Raw genomic sequence first — 22,483 nt, forward strand, 5'->3', positions numbered from 1 at the left:
ATATGTTGGGTATAAAAAGGTAATTTTAAATTGCGAATACGTGCATAGAGCCAGAATTTGGCTCAAAAATATTGCTCTGTCCTCGAAATTGGGATGTGTGGGATATTTTGAAAACTCCAGGGGGGTTTGGGACCAATATGACCAAACGCCGCTTTCAGAACTTGGTATATGTTGGGTATAAAAAGTCGTAATTTCAAACTGCGAATACGTGCATAGAGCCAGAATTTGGCTACAAAATATGGCTCAGGCGTCGAAATTGGGATATTTGGGATATTTCGAAAACTGCACGGGAGTTTGTGCAAAATTTGACTCACTGCCGCTTTCATGACTTGGCGTATGTTGGGTATAAAAAGGTAATTTTCAACTGCGAATACGTGCATTGAGCCAGAATTTGGCTCAAAAATATTGCTCTGTCCTCGAAATTGGGATGTTTGGGATATTTTGAAAACTCCAGCGGAGTTTGTGCAAAATGTGACTCACTGCCGCTTTCAGTACTTGGCATATGTTGGGTATAAAAAGTCGTAATATCAAACTGCGAATACTTGCAGAGAGCCAAAATTTGGCTCCAAAATATTGCTCAGGCCTCGAAATTGGGATATTTGGGATATTTCGAAAACTGCAAGGGAGTTTGTGCGAAATGTGACTCACTGCCGCGTTCAGGACTTGGCATATGTTGGTAAAAAATGTCGTAATTTCAAACCGCGAATACGTGCATAGAGCATGAATTTTGCTCCAAAATATGGCTCAGGCCACGAAATTGGGATGTTTGGGATATTTTGAAAACTACAGGGGGGGTTTGGGACAAATGTGACCAAATGTCGCGTTCAGTACTGGGCATATGTTGGGTATAAAAAAGTCGTAATTTCAAACTGCGAATACGTGCAGAGAGCCAGAACTTGGCTCCAAAATATGGCTCAGTCCTCAAAATTGGGATGTTTGTGATATTTTGAAAACTGCAGGGGGGGTTTCGGACAAATGTGACCAAATGCCGCGTTCAGTACTGGGCATATGTTGGGTATAAAAAAGTCGTAATTTCAAACTGCGAATACGTGCAGAGAGCCAGAACTCGGCTCCAAAATATGGCTCAGGCCTCGAAACTGGGATGTTTGGGATATTTTGAAAACTGCAGGGGGGATTGAGACAAATGTGACCAAACGCCGCTTTCAGTACATGGCATGTTTGGTATATAAATTCATAAATTCAAACTGCGAATACGTGCAGAGAGCCAGAATTTGGCTCCAAAATATGGCTCATGCCTCGAAATAGGGATGTTTTTGATATTTTGAAAACTGCAGCGAGGTTTGGGACAAATGTGACCAAACGCCACTTTCAGTACTTGGCATATGTTGGGTATAAAAAGTCGTAATTTCAAACTGCGAATACGTGCAGAAAGCCAGAATTTGGCTCCAAAATATAGCTCAGGCCTCAAAATTGGGATATTTGGGATATTTCGAAAACTGCAGGGGAGTTTGTGCGAAATGTGACTCACTGCCGCTTTCAGAACTTGGCATATGTTGGGTATAAAATCTCGTAATTTCAAACCGCGAATACGTGCATAGAGCCAGAATTTGGCTCCAAAATATGGCTCAGGCCTCGAAATTTGGATGTTTGGGATATTTTGAAAACTGCAGGGGGGGTTTTGGGACAAATGTGACCAAATGCCGCTTTCTGTACTTGGTATATGTTGGGTATAAAAAAGAAGTAATTTCAGACTGCGAATACGTGCAGAGAGCCAGAGTTTGGCTCCAAAATATGGCTTAGGCCTCAAAATTGGGATGTTTGGGATATTTTGAAAACTGCAGGGGAGTTTGTGCGAAATGTGACTCACTGCCGCTTTCAGGACTTGGCATATGTTGGGTAAAAAATGTCGTATTTTCAAACCGCGAATACGTGCATAGAGCCTGAATTTTGCTCCAAAATATGGCTCAGGACACGAAATTGGGATGTTTGGGATATTTTGAAAACAACTGGGGGGGTTTGGGACAAATGTGACCAAACGCCGCGTTCAGTACTGGGCATATGTTGGGTATAAAAAAGTCGTAATTTCAAACTGCTACTACGTTCAGAGACCCAGAATTTGGCTCCAAAATATGGCTCAGGCCTCAAAATTGGGATATTTCGGATATTTTGAAAACTGCAGGGGAGTTTGTGCGAAATGTGACGAACTGCAGCTTTCAAAACTTGGCATATGTTGGGTATAAAATCTCATAATTTCAAACCGCGAATACGTGCATAGAGCCAGAATTTGGCTCCAAAATATGGCTCAGGCCTCGAAATTGGGATGTTTGGGATATTTTGAAAACTGCACGGGCTTTTGGGACAAATGTGACCAAACGCCGCTTTCTGTACTTGGTATATGTTGGGTATAAAAAAGTGGTAATTTCAAGCTGCGAATACATACAGAGAGCCAGAATTTGGCGCCAAAATATGGCTCAGGCATCAAAATTGGGATATTTATGATATTTCAAAAACTGCAGGGGAGTTTGTGCGAAATGTGACTCACTGCCGCTTTCAGGACTTGGCATATGTTGGGTATAAAATGTCGTAATTTCAAACCGCGAATACATGCATAGAGCCAGAATTTGGCTCCAAAATATTGCTCAGGCCTCGAAATTGGGACGTTTGGGATATTTTGAAAACTGCAGGAGGGTTTGGGACAAATGTGACCAAACGCTGCTTTCAGTACTTGGCATATGTTGGGCATAAAAAAGTAGTATTTTCAAACTGCGAATACGTGCAGAGAGCTAGAATTTGGCTCGAAAATATTGCTCAGTCCTCGAAATTGGGATATTTGGGATATTTCGAAAACTGCAGGGGAGTTTGTGCGAAATGTGACTCACTGCCGCTTTCAGGAATTGGCATATGTTGGGTATAAAATGTCGTAATTTCAAACCGCGAAATACGTGCATAGAGCTAGAATTTGGCTCCAAAATATGGCTCAGGACTCGAGATTGGGATGTTTGGGATAGTTTGAAAACTGCAGGAGGGTTTGGGACAAAGGTTACCAAACGCCGCTTTCAGTACCTGGCATATATTGGGTATAAAAAAGTCGTAATTTCAAACTGCGAATACGGGCAGAGAGCCAGAGTTTGGCTCCAAAATATAGCTCAGGCCTCGAAATTGGGATGTTTGGGATATTTCGAAAACTGCCAGGGAGTTTGTGCAAAATGTAACTCACTGCCGCTTTCAGTACATGGAATATGTTGGATATAAAAATCGTATTATTAAACTGCGAATACGTGGAGAGAGCCAGAATTTGGCTCCATAATATGACTCAGGCCTCGATATTGGGATATTTGAGATATTTCGAAAACTGCAAGGGAGTTTGTGCAAAATGTGACTCACTGCCGCTTTCAGGAATTGGCATATGTTGGGTGTAAAAAGTCGAAGTTTCAATCTGCGAATACGTGCATTCAACCAGAATTTGGCGCCAAAATATGGCTCAGGCCTCCAAATTGGGATGTTTGGGATATTTTTAAAACTGCAGGGAGGTTTGGGACAAATGTGACTAAACGCCACTTTCAGTACTTGGCATATGTTGGGTATAAAAAGTCGTAATTTCAAACTGCGAATATGTGCAGAGATCCAGAATTTGGCTGAAAAATATGGCTCAGGCCTAAAAAATTGGGTTAATTGGGATATTTCGAAAACTGCAACGGAGTTTGAGCGAAATGTGACTCACTGCCGCTTTCAGGACTTGGCATATGTTGGGTAAAAATTTTCGTAATTTCAAACCGCGAATACGTGCATAGAGCCTGAATTTTGCTCCAAAATATGGCTCAGGCCACGAAATTCGGATGTTTGGGATATTTTGAAAACTACAGGGGGGGTTTGGGACAAATGTGACCAAACGCTGCATTCAGTACTGGGCATATATTGGGTATAAAAAAGTCGTAATTTCAAACTGTGAATACGTTCAGAGAGCCAGAATTTGGCTCCAAAATATGGCTCAGGCCTCAAAATTTGGATATTTGGGATATTTCGAAAACTGCAGGGGAGTTGGTGCGAAATGTGACTCACTGCCGCTTTCAGAACTTGGCATATCTTGGGTATAAAATCTCATAATTTCAAACCGCGAATACGTGCATAGAGCCAGAATTTGGCTCCAAAATATGGCTCAGGCCTCGAAATTAGGATGTTTGGGATATTTTGAAAACTGTAGGGGGGTTTGGGACAAATGTGACCAAACGCCGCTTTCTGTACTTGGTATATGTTGGGTATAAAAAAGTCGTAATTTCAAACTGCGAATACGTGCAGAGAGCCAGAATTTAGCTCCAAAATATGGCTCAGGCCTCGAAATTGGGATGTTTGGGATATTTTGAAAACTGCAGAGGGGATTGAGACAAATGTGACCAAACGCCGCTTTCAGTACTTGGCATATGTTGGGTATAAAAAAGTGGTAATTTCAAACTGCGAATACATACAGAGAGCCAGAATTTGGCTCCAAAATATGGCTCAGGCCTCAAAATTGGGATATTTATGATATTTCAAAAACTGCCGGGGAGTTTGTGCAAAATGTGACTCACTGCCGCTTTCAGGACTTGGCAAATGTTGGGTATAAAATGTCGTAATTTCAAACCGCGAATACATGCATAGAGCCAGAATTTGGCTCCAAAATATTGCTCAGGCCTCGAAATTGGGATGTTTGGGATATTTTGAAAACTGCAGGAGGGTTTGGGACAAATGTGACCAAACGCTGCTTTCAGTACTTGGCATATGTTGGGCATAAAAAAGTAGTATTTTCAAACTGCGAATACGTGCAGAGAGCTAGAATTTGGCTCGAAAATATTGCTCAGTCCTCGAAATTGGGATATTTGGGATATTTCGAAAACTGCAGGGGAGTTTGTGCGAAATGTGACTCACTGCCGCTTTCAGGAATTGGCATATGTTGGGTATAAAATGTCGTAATTTCAAACCGCGAAATACGTGCATAGAGCTAGAATTTGGCTCCAAAATATGGCTCAGGACTCGAGATTGGGATGTTTGGGATATTTTGAAAACTGCAGGAGGGTTTGGGACAAAGGTTACCAAACGCCGCTTTCAGTACCTGGCATATATTGGGTATAAAAAAGTCGTAATTTCAAACTGCGAATACGGGCAGAGAGCCAGAGTTTGGCTCCAAAATATGGCTCAGGCCTCGAAATTGGGATGTTTGGGATATTTCGAAAACTGCAGGGGAGTTTGTGCAAAATTTGACTCACTGCCGCTTTCATGACTTGGCATATGTTGGGTGTAAAAAGGTAATTTTAAATTGCGAATACGTGTATAAAGCCAGAATTTGGCTCAAAAATATTGCTCTGTCCTCGAAATTGGGATGTTTGGGATATTTTGAAAACTCCAGGGGGGTTTGGGACCAATATGACCAAACGCCGCTTTCAGAACTTGGCATATGTTGGGTATAAAAAGTCGTAATTTCAAACTGCGAATACGTGCAGAGAGCTTGAATTTGGCTCCAAAATATGGCTCAGGCCTCGAAAGTGGGATGTTTGGGATATTTTGAAAACTGCAGGGGAGTTTGTGCAAAATATGACTCACTGCTGCTTTCAGTACTTGGCATATGTTGGGTATAAAAAGTCGTAATTTCAAACTGCGAATACGTGCAGAGAGCCAGAATTTGGCTCCAAAATATGGCTCAGGCGTCGAAATTGGGATATTTGGGATATTTCGAAAACTGCAAGGGAGTTTGTGCGAAATATGACTCACTGCCGCTTTCAGGACTTGGCATATGTTGGGTAAAAAATGTCGTAATTTCAAACCGCGAATACGTGCATAGAGCCTGAATTTTGCTCCAAAATATGGCTCAGGACACGAAATTGGGATGTTTGGGATATTTTGAAAACAACTGGGGGGGTTTGGGACAAATGTGACCAAACGCCGCGTTCAGTACTGGGCATATGTTGGGTATAAAAAAGTCGTAATTTCAAACTGCTACTACGTTCAGAGAGCCAGAATTTGGCTCCAAAATATGGCTCAGGCCTTAAAATTGGGATATTTGGGATATTTTGAAAACTGCAGGGGAGTTTGTGCGAAATGTGACGAACTGCAGCTTTCAGAACTTGGCATATGTTGGGTATAAAATCTCATAATTTCAAACCGCGAATACGTGCATAGAGCCAGAATTTGGCTCCAAAATATGGCTCAGGCCTCGAAATTGGGATGTTTGGGATATTTTGAAAACTGCACGGGCTTTTGGGACAAATGTGACCAAACGCCGCTCTCTGTACTTGGTATATGTTGGGTATAAAAAAGTGGTAATTTCATGCTGCGAATACATACAGAGAGCCAGAATTTGGCGCCAAAATATGGCTCAGGCATCAAAATTGGGATATTTATGATATTTAAAAAACTGCAGGGGAGTTTGAGCGAAATTGTGACTCACTGCCGGTTTCAGGACTTGGCATATGTTGGGTATAAAATGTCGTAATTTCAAACCGCGAATACATGCATAGAGCCAGAATTTGGCTCCAAAATATTGCTCAGGTCTCGAAATTGGGATGTTTGGAATATTTTGAAAACTGCAGGGGGGATTTGGGACAAATGTGACCAAACACTGCTTTCAGTACTTGGCATATGTTGGGCATAAAAAAGTCGTATTTTCAAACTGCGAATACGTGCAGAGAGCTAGAATTTGGCTCGAAAATATTGCTCAGTCCTTGAAATTGGGATATTAGGGATATTTCGAAAACTGCAGAGGAGTTTGTGCGAAATGTGACTCACTGCCGGTTTCAGGACTTGGCATATGTTGGGTAAAAAATGTCGTAATTTCAAACTGCGAATACGTGCAGAGAGCCAGAGTTTGGCTCCAAAATATGGCTCAGGACTCGAAATTGGGATGTTTGGGATATTTCGAAAACTGCCAGGGAGTTTGTGCAAAATTTAACTCACTGCCGCTTTCAGTACTTGGAATATGTTGGATATAAAAATCGTATTATTAATCTGCGAATACGTGGAGAGAGCCAGAATTTGGCTCCATAATATGGCTCAGGCCTCAAAATTTGGATATTTGGGATATTTCGAAAACTGCAGGGGAGTTGGTGCGAAATGTGACTCACTGCCGCTTTCAGAACTTGGCATATCTTGGGTATAAAATCTCATAATTTCAAACCGCGAATACGTGCATAGAGCCAGAATTTGGCTCCAAAATATGGCTCAGGCCTCGAAATTAGGATGTTTGGGATATTTTGAAAACTGTAGGGGGGTTTGGGACAAATGTGACCAAACGCTGCTTTCTGTACTTGGTATATGTTGGGTATAAAAAAGTCGTAATTTCAAACTGCGAATACGTGCAGAGAGCCAGAATTTAGCTCCAAAATATGGCTCAGGCCTCGAAATTGGGATGTTTGGGATATTTTGAAAACTGCAGAGGGGATTGAGACAAATGTGACCAAACGCCGCTTTCAGTACTTGGCATATGTTGGGTATAAAAAAGTGGTAATTTCAAACTGCGAATACATACAGAGAGCCAGAATTTGGCTCCAAAATATGGCTCAGGCCTCAAAATTGGGATATTTATGATATTTCAAAAACTGCCGGGGAGTTTGTGCAAAATGTGACTCACTGCCGCTTTCAGGACTTGGCAAATGTTGGGTATAAAATGTCGTAATTTCAAACCGCGAATACATGCATAGAGCCAGAATTTGGCTCCAAAATATTGCTCAGGCCTCGAAATTGGGATGTTTGGGATATTTTGAAAACTGCAGGAGGGTTTGGGACAAATGTGACCAAACGCTGCTTTCAGTACTTGGCATATGTTGGGCATAAAAAAGTAGTATTTTCAAACTGCGAATACGTGCAGAGAGCTAGAATTTGGCTCGAAAATATTGCTCAGTCCTCGAAATTGGGATATTTGGGATATTTCGAAAACTGCAGGAGAGTTTGTGCGAAATGTGACTCACTGCCGCTTTCAGGAATTGGCATATGTTGGGTATAAAATGTCGTAATTTCAAACCGCGAAATACGTGCATAGAGCTAGAATTTGGCTCCAAAATATGGCTCAGGACTCGAGATTGGGATGTTTGGGATATTTTGAAAACTGCAGGAGGGTTTGGGACAAAGGTTACCAAACGCCGCTTTCAGTACCTGGCATATATTGGGTATAAAAAAGTCGTAATTTCAAACTGCGAATACGGGCAGAGAGCCAGAGTTTGGCTCCAAAATATGGCTCAGGCCTCGAAATTGGGATGTTTGGGATATTTCGAAAACTGCAGGGGAGTTTGTGCAAAATTTGACTCACTGCCGCTTTCATGACTTGGCATATGTTGGGTGTAAAAAGGTAATTTTAAATTGCGAATACGTGTATAAAGCCAGAATTTGGCTCAAAAATATTGCTCTGTCCTCGAAATTGGGATGTTTGGGATATTTTGAAAACTCCAGGGGGGTTTGGGACCAATATGACCAAACGCCGCTTTCAGAACTTGGCATATGTTGGGTATAAAAAGTCGTAATTTCAAACTGCGAATACGTGCAGAGAGCTTGAATTTGGCTCCAAAATATGGCTCAGGCCTCGAAAGTGGGATGTTTGGGATATTTTGAAAACTGCAGGGGAGTTTGTGCAAAATATGACTCACTGCTGCTTTCAGTACTTGGCATATGTTGGGTATAAAAAGTCGTAATTTCAAACTGCGAATACGTGCAGAGAGCCAGAATTTGGCTCCAAAATATGGCTCAGGCGTCGAAATTGGGATATTTGGGATATTTCGAAAACTGCAAGGGAATTTGTGCGAAATATGACTCACTGCCGCTTTCAGGACTTGGCATATGTTGGGTAAAAAATGTCGTAATTTCAAACCGCGAATACGTGCATAGAGCCTGAATTTTGCTCCAAAATATGGCTCAGGACACGAAATTGGGATGTTTGGGATATTTTGAAAACAACTGGGGGGTTTTGGGACAAATGTGACCAAACGCCGCGTTCAGTACTGGGCATATGTTGGGTATAAAAAAGTCGTAATTTCAAACTGCTACTACGTTCAGAGAGCCAGAATTTGGCTCCAAAATATGGCTCAGGCCTTAAAATTGGGATATTTGGGATATTTTGAAAACTGCAGGGGAGTTTGTGCGAAATGTGACGAACTGCAGCTTTCAGAACTTGGCATATGTTGGGTATAAAATCTCATAATTTCAAACCGCGAATACGTGCATAGAGCCAGAATTTGGCTCCAAAATATGGCTCAGGCCTCGAAATTGGGATGTTTGGGATATTTTGAAAACTGCACGGGCTTTTGGGACAAATGTGACCAAACGCCGCTTTCTGTACTTGGTATATGTTGGGTATAAAAAAGTGGTAATTTCATGCTGCGAATACATACAGAGAGCCAGAATTTGGCGCCAAAATATGGCTCAGGCATCAAAATTGGGATATTTATGATATTTAAAAAACTGCAGGGGAGTTTGAGCGAAATTGTGACTCACTGCCGGTTTCAGGACTTGGCATATGTTGGGTATAAAATGTCGTAATTTCAAACCGCGAATACATGCATAGAGCCAGAATTTGGCTCCAAAATATTGCTCAGGTCTCGAAATTGGGATGTTTGGAATATTTTGAAAACTGCAGGGGGGATTTGGGACAAATGTGACCAAACACTGCTTTCAGTACTTGGCATATGTTGGGCATAAAAAAGTCGTATTTTCAAACGGCGAATACGTGCAGAGAGCTAGAATTTGGCTCGAAAATATTGCTCAGTCCTTGAAATTGGGATATTAGGGATATTTCGAAAACTGCAGAGGAGTTTGTGCGAAATGTGACTCACTGCCGGTTTCAGGACTTGGCATATGTTGGGTAAAAAATGTCGTAATTTCAAACTGCGAATACGTGCAGAGAGCCAGAGTTTGGCTCCAAAATATGGCTCAGGACTCGAAATTGGGATGTTTGGGATATTTCGAAAACTGCCAGGGAGTTTGTGCAAAATTTAACTCACTGCCGCTTTCAGTACTTGGAATATGTTGGATATAAAAATCGTATTATTAAACTGCGAATACGTGGAGAGAGCCAGAATTTGGCTCCATAATATGGCTCAGGCCTCGATATTGGGATATTTGAGATATTTCGAAAACTGCAAGGGAGTTTGTGCAAAATGTGCCTCACTGCCGCTTTCAGGAATTGGCATATGTTGGGTGTAAAAAGTCGAAGTTTCAATCTGCGAATACGTGCATTGAACCAGAATTTGGCGCCAAAATATGGCTCAGGCCTCCAAATTGGGATGTTTGGGATATTTTTAAAACTGCAGGGAGGTTTGGGACAAATGTGACCAAACGCCACTTTCAGTACTTGGCATATGTTGGGTATAAAAAGTCGTAATTTCAAACTGCGAATATGTGCAGAGATCCAGAATTTGGCTGAAAAATATGGCTCAGGCCTCAAAATTGGGTTATTTGGGATATTTCGAAAACTGCAAGGGAGTTTGAGCGAAATGTGACTCACTGCCGCTTTCAGGACTTGGCATATGTTGGGTAAAAAATGTCGTAATTTCAAACCGCGAATACGTGCATAGAGCCTGAATTTTGCTCCAAAATATGGCTCAGGCCACGAAATTCGGATGTTTGGGATATTTTGAAAACTACAGGGGGGGTTTGGGACAAATGTGACCAAACGCCGCATTCAGTACTGGGCATATATTTGGTATAAAAAAGTCGTAATTTCAAACTGCGAATACGTTCAGAGAGCCAGAATTTGGCTCCAAAATATGGCTCAGGCCTCAAAATTTGGATATTTGGGATATTTCGAAAACTGCAGGGGAGTTTGTGCGAAATGTTACTCACTGCCGCTTTCAGAACTTGGCATATGTTGGGTATAAAATCTCATAATTTCAAACCGCGAATACGTGCATAGAGCCAGAATTTGGCTCCAAAATATGGCTCAGGCCTCGAAATTAGGATGTTTGGGATATTTTGAAAACTGTAGGGGGGTTTGGGACAAATGTGACCAAACGCCGCTTTCTGTACTTGGTATATGTTGGGTATAAAAAAGTCGTAATTTCAAACTGCGAATACGTGCAGAGAGCCAGAATTTAGCTCCAAAATATGGCTCAGGCCTCGAAATTGGGATGTTTGGGATATTTTGAAAACTGCAGAGGGGATTGAGACAAATTTGACCAAACGCCACTTTCAGTACTTGGCATATGTTGGGTATAAAAAAGTGGTAATTTCAAACTGCGAATACATACAGAGAGCCAGAATTTGGCTCCAAAATATGGCTCAGGCCTCAAAATTGGGATATTTAGGATATTTCAAAAACTGCCGGGGAGTTTGTGCAAAATGTGACTCACTGCCGCTTTCAGGACTTGGCATATGTTGGGTATAAAATGTCGTAATTTCAAACCGCGAATACGTGCATAGAGCTAGAATTTGGCTCCAAAATATGGCTCAGGCCTCGAAATTGGGATGTTTGGGATATTTTGAAAACTGCAGGAGGGTTTGGGACAAAGGTTACCAAACGCCGCTTTCAGTACTTGGCATATATTGGGTTTAAAAAAGTCGTAATTTCAAACTGCGAATACGTGCAGAGAGCCAGAGTTTGGCTCCAAAATATGGCTCAGGACTCGAAATTGGGATGTTTGGGATATTTCGAAAACTGCCAGGGAGTTTGTGCAAAATTTAACTCACTGCCGCTTTCAGTACTTGGAATATGTTGGATATAAAAATCGTATTATTAAACTGCGAATACGTGGAGAGAGCCAGAATTTGGCTCCATAATATGGCTCAGGCCTCGATATTGGGATATTTGAGATATTTCGAAAACTGCAAGGGAGTTTGTGCAAAATGTGCCTCACTGCCGCTTTCAGGAATTGGCATATGTTGGGTGTAAAAAGTCGAAGTTTCAATCTGCGAATACGTGCATTGAACCAGAATTTGGCGCCAAAATATGGCTCAGGCCTCCAAATTGGGATGTTTGGGATATTTTTAAAACTGCAGGGAGGTTTGGGACAAATGTGACCAAACGCCACTTTCAGTACTTGGCATATGTTGGGTATAAAAAGTCGTAATTTCAAACTGCGAATATGTGCAGAGATCCAGAATTTGGCTGAAAAATATGGCTCAGGCCTCAAAATTGGGTTATTTGGGATATTTCGAAAACTGCAAGGGAGTTTGAGCGAAATGTGACTCACTGCCGCTTTCAGGACTTGGCATATGTTGGGTATAAAATGTCGTAATTTCAAACCGCGAATACATGCATAGAGCCAGAATTTGGCTCCAAAATATTGCTCAGGCCTCGAAATTGGGATGTTTGGGATATTTTGAAAACTGCAGGAGGGTTTGGGACAAATGTGACCAAACGCTGCTTTCAGTACTTGGCATATGTTGGGCATAAAAAAGTAGTATTTTCAAACTGCGAATACGTGCCGAGAGCTGGAATTTGGCTCGAAAATATTGCTCAGTCCTCGAAATTGGGATATTTGGGATATTTCGAAAACTGCAGGGGAGTTTGTGCGAAATGTGACTCACTGCCGCTTTCAGGACTTGGCATATGTTGGGTAAAAAATGTCGTAATTTCAAACCGCGAATACGTGCATAGAGCCTGAATTTTGCTCCAAAATATGGCTCAGGCCACGAAATTGGGATGTTTGGGATATTTTGAAAACTGCAGGAGGGTTTGGGACAAATATGACCAAACGCCGCTTTCAGAACTTGGAATATGTTGGGTATAAAATGTCGTAATTTCAAACCGCGAATACATGCATAGAGCCAGAATTTGGCTCCAAAATATTTCCCAGGCCTCGAAATTGGGATGTTTGGGATATTTTGAAAACTGCAGGAGGGTTTGGGACAAATGTGACCAAACGCTGCTTTCAGTACTTGGCATATGTTGGGCATAAAAAAGTAGTATTTTCAAACTGCGAATACGTGCAGAGAGCTTGAATTTGGATCCAAAATATGGCTCAGGCGTCGAAATTAGGATATTTGGGATATTTCGAAAACTGCAGGGGAGTTTGTGCTAAATGTGATTCACTGCTGCTTTCAGGACTTGGCATATGTTGGGTATAAAAATCGTTATTTCAAACTGCGAATACGTGCAGAGAGCCAGAATTTGGCTCCAAAATATGGCTCTGGTGTCGAAATTGCGATATTTCGGATATTTCGAAAACTGCAAGGGAACTTGTGCAAAATGTGACTCACTGCCGCTTTATAGACTTGGCATATGTTGGGTATAAAAAGTCGTAATTTCAAACTACGAATACGTGCAGAGAGCCAGAATTTATCTCCAAAATATGGCTCAGGCGCCGAAATTCCGATGTTTTGGATATTTTGAAAACTGCAGTGAGGTTTGGGACAAATATGACCAAACGTCGTTTTCAGTACTTGGAATATGTTGGGTATAAAAAGTCGTAATTTCAAACTGCGAATACGTGCATAGAACCAGAATTTGCCTCCAAAATATTGCTCAGTTCTCGAAATTGGGATGTTTGGGATATTTTGAAAACTGCTGAGGGGGTTTGGGACAAATTTGACCAAACGCTGCTTTCAGTACTTGGAATATGTTGGGTATAAAAAGTCGTAATTTTACACTGCGAATACGTGCAGAGAGCTTGAATTTTGCTCCAAAATATGGCTCCCCTACAAATATGACCAAACGCCGCTTTCAGAACTTGGCATATGTTTGGTATAAAAAGTCGTAATTTCAAACTGCGAAAACGTGCAGAGAGCTTGAATTTGGGTCCAAAATTTGGCTCAGGCCACGAAAGTGGGATGTTTGGGATATTTTAAAAACTGCAGGGGAGTTTGTGCAAAATGTGGCTCACTGCTGCTTTCAGTTCTTGGCATATGTTGGGCATAAAAATTCGTAATTTCAAACTGCAAATACGTGCATAGAGCCAGAATTTGGCTCCAAAATATTGTTCAGTCCTCGAAATTGGGATGTTTGGGATATTTTGAAAACTGCAGGGGGGATTGAGACCAATGTGACCAAACGCCGCTTTCAGTCCCTGGCATATGTAGGGTATAAAAAAGTGGTAATTTCCAACTGCGAATACGTGCAGAGAGCCAGAATTTGGCTCCAAAATATGGATCAGGCCTCAAAATTGGGATATTTGGGATATTTCGAAAACTGCAAGGGAGTTTGTGTGAAATGTGACTCACTGCCGCTTTCAGGACTTGGCATATTTTGGGTACAAAAAGTCGTAATTTCAAACTGTGAATACGTGCAGAGAGCCAGAATTTGGCTCCAAAATATGGCTCCGGCCTCGAAATTGAGATATTTGGGATATTTTGAAAACTGCAGGGGAGTTTGTGCAAAATGTGACTCACTGCCACTTTCAGTACTTGGCAAATGTTGGGTTTAAAAAGTCGTAATATCAAACTGTGAATTCGTGCAGAGAGCCAAACGTTGGCTCCAAAATATGCCTCAGGTCTCGATATTGACATGTTTGGGATATTTTGAAAACTGCAGGGTGGTTTAGGACAAATGTGACCAAACGCCGCTTTCAATACTTGGCATATGTTGGGTATAAAAAAATCGTAATTTCAAACTGCGAATACGTGCAGAGAGCCAGAATTTGGCTACAAAATATTGTGACGATAATCTCCTTCAAGAGATTGAGCCTGCTCTTCCCTCCACAATTACGTCGTTAAAACTATATAAAACTACTATGGAAGAAATGTCCAACAACGACAACAACACCAGCAAGGTTTGCCAGAGCGCAAAACGTATGCAGCCAGAGACACCTGCTCAGACTCAAACCACCAAACTACCTGTCTTACTACCGGCTCCGCTGATTGGTCGCCGGTCTGGCTTCAACTGCACTCGCCCCCCCCATACTACTTGATGTCTGGGGTCGCCACGACCTCAGACCTCAGAATATTCAGTGCTTCCACAGTTAACACTTCTCCCGGCTAGACGTTAGCGTGTACTGAGAGAGGTGGTAGCTTAAAGCCAATATTCCAGCACCTTACCTTTTATTTTGTATTGCACTTCTTGTTATTTTGTCTTAACGTAACTTTTCATTGTGTCATTTAATTATTCTTATTATTTTGACTGATTGATTTTATTATACGAATTTGTTTGTCTATTTTTTCATGTTTTGATTTATTTAACGTAATTAAAATTTCATTGTTAAAGTTTACTTGTGTTTTGTGTGTCTTCTCCTTACCTTACCACAGACGAAGTTCCAGTTTTCTATTTTTTTTTTATAACTATGTGACGAGGCCATACCCCTAGCCTTAAACAGCCGAACACCAACGCGTTACCGTCACAAGTTATATGGGGGCCTGTCCTAGGAGCTTCACTCAGGTACTGGTGCCAAGTGGTAATTTATGGTAAGCGTATTTAACTTTGTTAACGTAGCTTTACTATTTTTCATATTCAATTTCATTTTTTATAAGGTGCGGTGTATTGTGCATTACGAGAGTAACATATGGTGAAGGTGAGACAACTTTGGATTACGTGGTGACTGTAGGCCGCAGTCATACTCTTAATTGGTCATCTCTCCCTCCTTGTTATTACTCGTGTTTACCATCTATGTCCCTTGAATATTTCTCATTTTGACAGATCATCATATTGGTACCCTGGTACTGTGGTCTGCCCCGGGTCAAGAGTACCCAATCTTCTGCAATCTGACTGTAGGAGGACAAAGAGGGCCATAGTTCCTCTAGCTCGAACTTTAGTTGCTGAATTGGGACCTCAGCAGCAGTTCTCGTCACCAGTTGACACCTCGCACCCCTACACGTCAGTCAGAGATGATGATACATACAACGGTAGGGAATTAGCTTACTTTTTCAGAGCACAAAAGTTCGTTAATTCTGTAAGTATCATATTAAATTCAGTAGGAAAAACTTGCTTTATGTCCTATAGAGACTTGGCAAGGTATGCCTACATCCTTGGACTACCAATTTTACTTTTGAAGCATTTAACTGTTTCATTTGTTTTCGAAACTCTGTTTCATTTGTTAGTAGGATTTTCTTGCCCTTATCCTCTTACATGAGTACCGGGTACAAGATTTCCTGCGCCCTTGATTTAATTTAATCATTTAACATCTTTTTACTTAACTTTAATTGTTAAAGATCTCACAGGATAGGTACCAGTTGCCACGTTGTCCTGTTTCTGACATTCACTATTGAATATTCGTGTACCTTTATTTGCTAATTTCACCATGTTTCGTCTCCAAGCTTTCCGTGCAAATCCAGCAGGTGAAATAGGGACTTTAAGTCGTGCCAAGAAGACTGAATTACAAACTCTTGCACATGAGTATCAACTAGAAGTTCCCTACCAAGCCAACAAAAATGACCTACACAACCTGTTGCTGGATTACTATTTAGAGCAAGGTAAGATAGACTCTGAAACTCATGAAACTTACTATATTACAGATAAAACTGATTTGGCGACGATGAAACTCAAACTAGAGCTGGCCAAGATTGAAGAACGAACAGCTGCCATACGGAGGGAAGAACAAGAACGAGAAATCACCCTCAGAGAACGCGAAGCTGCTTTGAGGAGAGACGAACAAGAACGCGAAGCTGCCTTGAGGAGAGAAGAACACGAACGTGGAATCGCCCTCCAGGAACGTGAGGTTGCACTACTCCGTGAACGTGAGAGAGTACAGCTCGAAACCAAACAACGCGAGTTAGAGATGCAACGCGAGCATGACAAGCAACAAGCGACTCTGGCTCTAGAGTGTCGTCAACGTGAAATCGCCTTGGAAACTTCACACTTCACTCAACGCCAGCAAGCTACTGCCAATCTTCCCGTCAGTTTTAATATATCACATGCAAGTAAGTTAATGCCATCCTTTGTAGAAGCAGAAGTTGATGTGTTTTTCACCACCTTTGAAACTCTTGCTAATCAACTCAGTTGGCCTGTCGACCAATGGGCCACACTTCTCAGAGTCCATCTTACAGGTAGAGCTGCAGTCACACTCAGTACTCTGGCGTCTGAGAATGACTACCACACTCTGAAACAAGCAGTGTTGGACGCCTACCTACTTTCCACCGAAAGTTATAGAAGGAAATTCCGTGACCACCTGAAGGCAAGTACCACTACCTTCCTTGAGTTTGCTAACACGAAACGGAGGTATTTCATGAAATGGCTGGAAGCAGCACATGTCTCTACTTTTACAGAACTCGTCAACCTGATGCTTGTTGAAGAATTCTTGAGGCGTGTACCGCCTCCTGTCCGCCTCTACTTAGCAGATAAAGAAGAAACCGACTACCTGAAGTGTGCTAAGTCGGCTGACACTTACAGCCTCATCCACCGGCTGACACCCGAACCATCCTCCAGTAAGAAGTCGTGGTACAGTTACGAGAAGGTGAGCCCCGATCAAGCTGGTTCACAACTGTACTGCAAGTATTGTAGACTCTATGGACATACCATAGACAAGTGTGGTAAGTCTCAATACAAGGGAATCACTGACCAACAAAGACCCAAACCCACTCCTCCTAAGTCCGGTAAGCCTGTGATGAATGTTGGTGTTGAGGTTAATGATCTTTCTCTTTTCAGTAACCACCTGTATACTGGAACTGTCTCTGCCAACGGTTCAAATCCGGAAAGACGTTTCAAATTGAAGATCTTGAGGGACACAGCGGCTCTACAATCGATCATCTTGAAGTCGGCTGTGCCCAACATCACCTACACCGGAGAAACTGTCTTCATCACTGACCTCACTGCTACCACTCCATACCCTCTCGCCAGAGTCCACCTGGATTGTCCCTACGTGAACGGGGAAGTCCAAGTCGCCGTCAGGGAAAAGCCTTTTCCCATGCCTGGAGTGCAACTTCTCCTAGGCAACGACTTGGCAGAAGATCTGCAACCGACCAACCTGATCGTCATGGACAAACCCCAGGTGTGTAACTCTGTGCCAAGTAACCCTATTCTAGAGTATGTTCCAGCAGAGGTTCAAGAGAGTGATGAAGTTTCTCCTCCGGTTCTCGTGACCACCCGTGCACAAGCCGCACGTCCACAGCCAGCTGACTCTACTGCTACCGCTGTCCCTCAAGACCCTCAGAAACTCCCCCCGCATCTGACCAAGTTGGAGTTCCGTAAGTTGCAGAGGGAAGATCTTACTTTAACACCATTGTTTTTCCAGGCTGAGACTCAACCCGACAGTATTCCTGGGTTCTTCCTAGAGAACGACTTGCTCTACCGTAGATATAGACCCAGTAAACTGAAGGAGGACGACGATTGGGCCAACATCAAACAACTTGTGATTCCCACCAGCCTGCGGCCCACTATTCTACACCTGGCCCACGGAGCATTCTCCCACTACGGCTTCAACACGACTTACCATGGGATTCGTCAAGACTACTACTGGCCAGGTATGGTAAATAACGTCAAACAGTACGTAAAACAGTGTCATACATGTCAGATGGCAGGCAAACCGAACATCTCGATTCCCAGAGCGCCACTGATTCCCATACAGGTGCATGCGGAACCTTTCCACAGACTCATAATAGACTGTGTTGGTCCTTTACCTCGGACCAGTTCAGGTAACGCCTACATCCTAACCATCCTGTGTCCTACCACCAGATTTCCCATAGCAGTTCCAGTGAAGAACATCACGGCTGCTACGGTTATAAAACATCTATTGAAGATCTTCACTCAATACGGATTTCCCAGGGAGATTCAAAGCGACTGTGGTACCAACTTCACCAGTGATCTCTTCAAAAGGACACTGGAGGAGTTCAACATCAAACAGGTATTGTCCAGCCCCTATCATCCTGCTTCACAGGGTTCTCTTGAACGTAGTCATCAAACAATCAAAGCACTCTTGAAAAAGATTTGTAGTGAAACCTCGAAGGATTGGGATAAGCAGATTGACCTTATAATGTGTATTTTCAGAAGTCTCCCCAATGAGTCCCTAGGAGTATCTCCTTATGAGATGCTCTACGGCCGTAAGTGCCGTACTCCCCTTAAGGCTTTCAAAGACTCTCTCAGAGATGCCACCTTCAGTGAGCATCAGAATGTGCCCCAGTTTCTTCAAAACCTTCAACACATTCTCGAGAGAGTCCACCGTTTTGCCCATGATAATCTATTGAAAGCCCAGGTGAGAATGAAGACTCATTACGACCAGACCAGCAAAGTAAGAAAATTCAAGCCGGGAGACTTCGTCCTTGCATATTTCCCTATCCCAGGTTCACCTTTACAAAACAGATTTTCAGGACCCTACCGCGTCAAAGAGTGCAGGAATAATAACAACTACGTAATAGAGACTCCAGATAGGCGGCGGAAGACCCAGCTGTGCCACGTCAACCTCCTTAAGCAATATAATGGTACTCCTCCCACTGTCCTAATTAACTATTCCACCTTCACAGAACCCTACATCCACAGTGAGACCATCCCAGCTTCTCCTCCCGAAAGCACTGACAAGGAGTCAGCGCTTTCTAATTCCAAAATCCTTAATGATCTTCCCAAATGCTTTCAGGATAATAATCGTGCTCCTTTGCCCTTTTCTAATTCCACTCTCACCTCGTCAGATAAGCCCTTCATCCTCCATGTCGACGCCAATGGTACCGACGTTGGTGGTGTCGTGATGCAGCAACGAGGCGAGAAGAATACACCTGTCAGCGACTACTGCTACAAGGAACTACGGAACAATTGGCAAGGAGTTACTCTTCCTCATCCTGAAGCTTCAGCACTTCACTCCACACCTGAAAAGTGCTCGGTCCACCATCAATACGGACCACACCACCCTACACCTCCTGCAGCACGCCCACTTCTCATTTCAACGTCTTCTACTATGGGCTTGCTACCTGCAGAAATTCAACCTGGAGACACGCTATACCAAGAGTCTGACAACATCTTAGCCCATGATCTCTCCAGAGTTTATGAAGTAGAAGCAACTCCATCCATTACTCCACCACATAACGACGTACTTCTTCCAGAACCGCAGGCTTCGGGGGAGAGTTGTGACGATAATCTCCTTCAAGAGAATGAGCCTGCTCTTCCCTCCACAATTACGTCGTTAAAACTATATAAAACTACTATGGAAGAAATGTCCAACAACGACAACAACACCAGCAAGGTTTGCCAGAGCGCAAAACGTATGCAGCCAGAGACACCTGCTCAGACTCAAACCGCCAAACTACCTGTCTTACTACCGGCTCCGCTGATTGGTCGCCGGTCTGGCTGCAACTGCACTCGCCCCCCCCATACTACTTGATGTCTGGGGTAGCCACGACCTCAGACCTCAGAATATTCAGTGCTTCCACAGTTAACACTTCTCCCGGCTAGACGTAAGCGTGTACTGAGAGAGGTGGTAGCTTAAAGCCAATATTCCAGCACCTTCCATTTATTTTTGTATTGCACTTCTTGTTATTTTGTCTTAACGTAACTTTTCATTGTGTCATTTAATTATTCTTATTATTTTGATTGATTGATTTTATTATACGAATTTATTTTCCATTTTTTCATGTTTTGATTTATTTAACGTAATTAAAATTTCATTGTTAAAGTTTACTTGTGTTTTGTGTGTCTTCTCCTTACCTTACCACAGACGAAGTTCCAGTTTTTTCTATTTTTTTTTATAACTATGTGACGAGACCATACCCCTAGCCTTAAACAGCCGAACACCAACGCGTTACCGTCACAATATGGATCAGGCCTCGAAATTGAGATGTTTGGGATATTTTTATAACTGCAGGGGAGTTTGCGCAAAATGTGACTCACTGCCACGTTCAGTTCTTGGCATATGTTGAGTATAAAAAGTCGTAATATTAAAATATGAATACGTGCAGAGAGCCAGAATTTGGCTACAAAATATGGCTCAGGCCTCGAAATTGGGATGTTTGGGATATTTTGAAAACTGCAGGGGAGTTTGCGCAAAATGTGACTCACTGCCACTTTCAGTACTTGGCATATGTTGGGTATAAAAAGTCGTAATATCAAAATATGAATACTTGCACAGAGCCAGACGTTGGCTCCAAAATATGACTGAGGCCTCGATATTGGGATGTTTGGGATATTTAGAAAACTGCAGGGAGGTTAGGGACAAATGTTACCAAACGCCACTTTCAGTACTTGGCATATTTTGGGCATAAAAAATTCGCAATTTCAAACTGCGAATACGTGCAGAGAGCCAGAATTTAGCGCCAAAACATGGCTAAGGCCTCGAAATTGGGATATTTGGGATATTTTGAAAACTGCAGGGGAGTTTGTGCAAAATGTGACTCACTGCTGCTTTCAGTACTTGGCATATGTTGGGTATAAAACTCGTAATTTAAAACTGCGAATACGTGCAGAGAGCCAGAATTTGGCTCCAAAATATGGCTCAAGCCTCGAAATTGGGATATTTGGAGTATTTCGAAAACTGCAGGGGAGTTTGTGCAAAATGTGACTCACTGCACTTTTGAAAACTGCAGGGAGGTTTCGGACAAATGTGACTAAACGCCGCTTTCAGTACTTGGCATATGTTGGGTATATAATGTCGTAATTTCAAACTGCCAATACGTTTCAGAGAGCCAGAATTTTGCTCCAAACTATGGCTCAGGCCTCGAAATTAGCATGTTCGGGATATTTTGAAAACTGCAGGGAGGTTAGGGACAAATGTGACCAAACGCCGCATTCAGTACTTGGCATTTGTTGGGTATAAAAAGTCATAATTTCAAACTGCGAATACGTGCTGAGAGCCAGAATTTGGCTCCAAAATATGGCTCAGGCCTCGAAATTGAGATGTTTAGGATATTTTGAAAACTGCAGGGGAGATTGGGACAAATTTGACCAAACGGCGGTTTCAGTACTTGGCATATGTTGAGTATTAAATTCGCAATTTCAAACTGCGAATACATACAGAGCCAGAATTTGGCTCCAAAATATGGCTCAGGCCTCGAAATTGGGATATTTGGGATATTTTTGAAAACTGCATGGGAGTTTGTGCCAAATGTGACTCAATAGCGCTCTCAGGACTTGGCATATGTTGGGTATAAAATTCGTAATTTCAAACTGCGAATACGTGCAGAGATCCAGAATTTGGCTAAAAAATATGGCTCAGGCCTCGAAATTGGGATGTTTGGGATATTTTGAAAACTGCAGGGGAGTTTGTGCAAAATGTGACTCACTGCTGCTTTCCGTACTTGGCATATGTTGGGTATAAAAGTTCGTAATTTCAAACTGCGAATACGTAAAGAGAGCCAGAATTTTGCTCCAAAATATGGCTCAGGCTTCGAAATTGGGATATTTGGGATATTTCGAAAACTGCAGGGGAGTTTGTGCAAAATGTGACTCACTGCCGTTTTCAGGATTTGGCATATGTTGGGTATAAAATGTCGCAATTTCAAACCGAGAAAACGTGCATAGAGCCAAAATTTGCCTCCAAAATATGGCTCAGGCCTCGAAATTGGGATGTTTGGGATATTTTGAAAACTGCAGGGGAGTTTGCGCAAAATGGGACTCACTGCCACTTTCTGTACTTGGCATATGTTTTGTATAAAAAGTCGTAATATCAAAATATTAATACGTGCAGAGAGCCAGAATTTGGCTCCAAAATATGCCTCAGGCCTCGAAATTGGGATATTTGGTTTTTTTTGAAAACTGCAGGGAGGTTTCGGACAAATGTGACCAAAC

The sequence above is a fragment of the Procambarus clarkii genome, chromosome 23 (assembly GCF_040958095.1).
Source record: "Procambarus clarkii isolate CNS0578487 chromosome 23, FALCON_Pclarkii_2.0, whole genome shotgun sequence".
Classification (NCBI taxonomy): domain Eukaryota; kingdom Metazoa; phylum Arthropoda; class Malacostraca; order Decapoda; family Cambaridae; genus Procambarus; species Procambarus clarkii.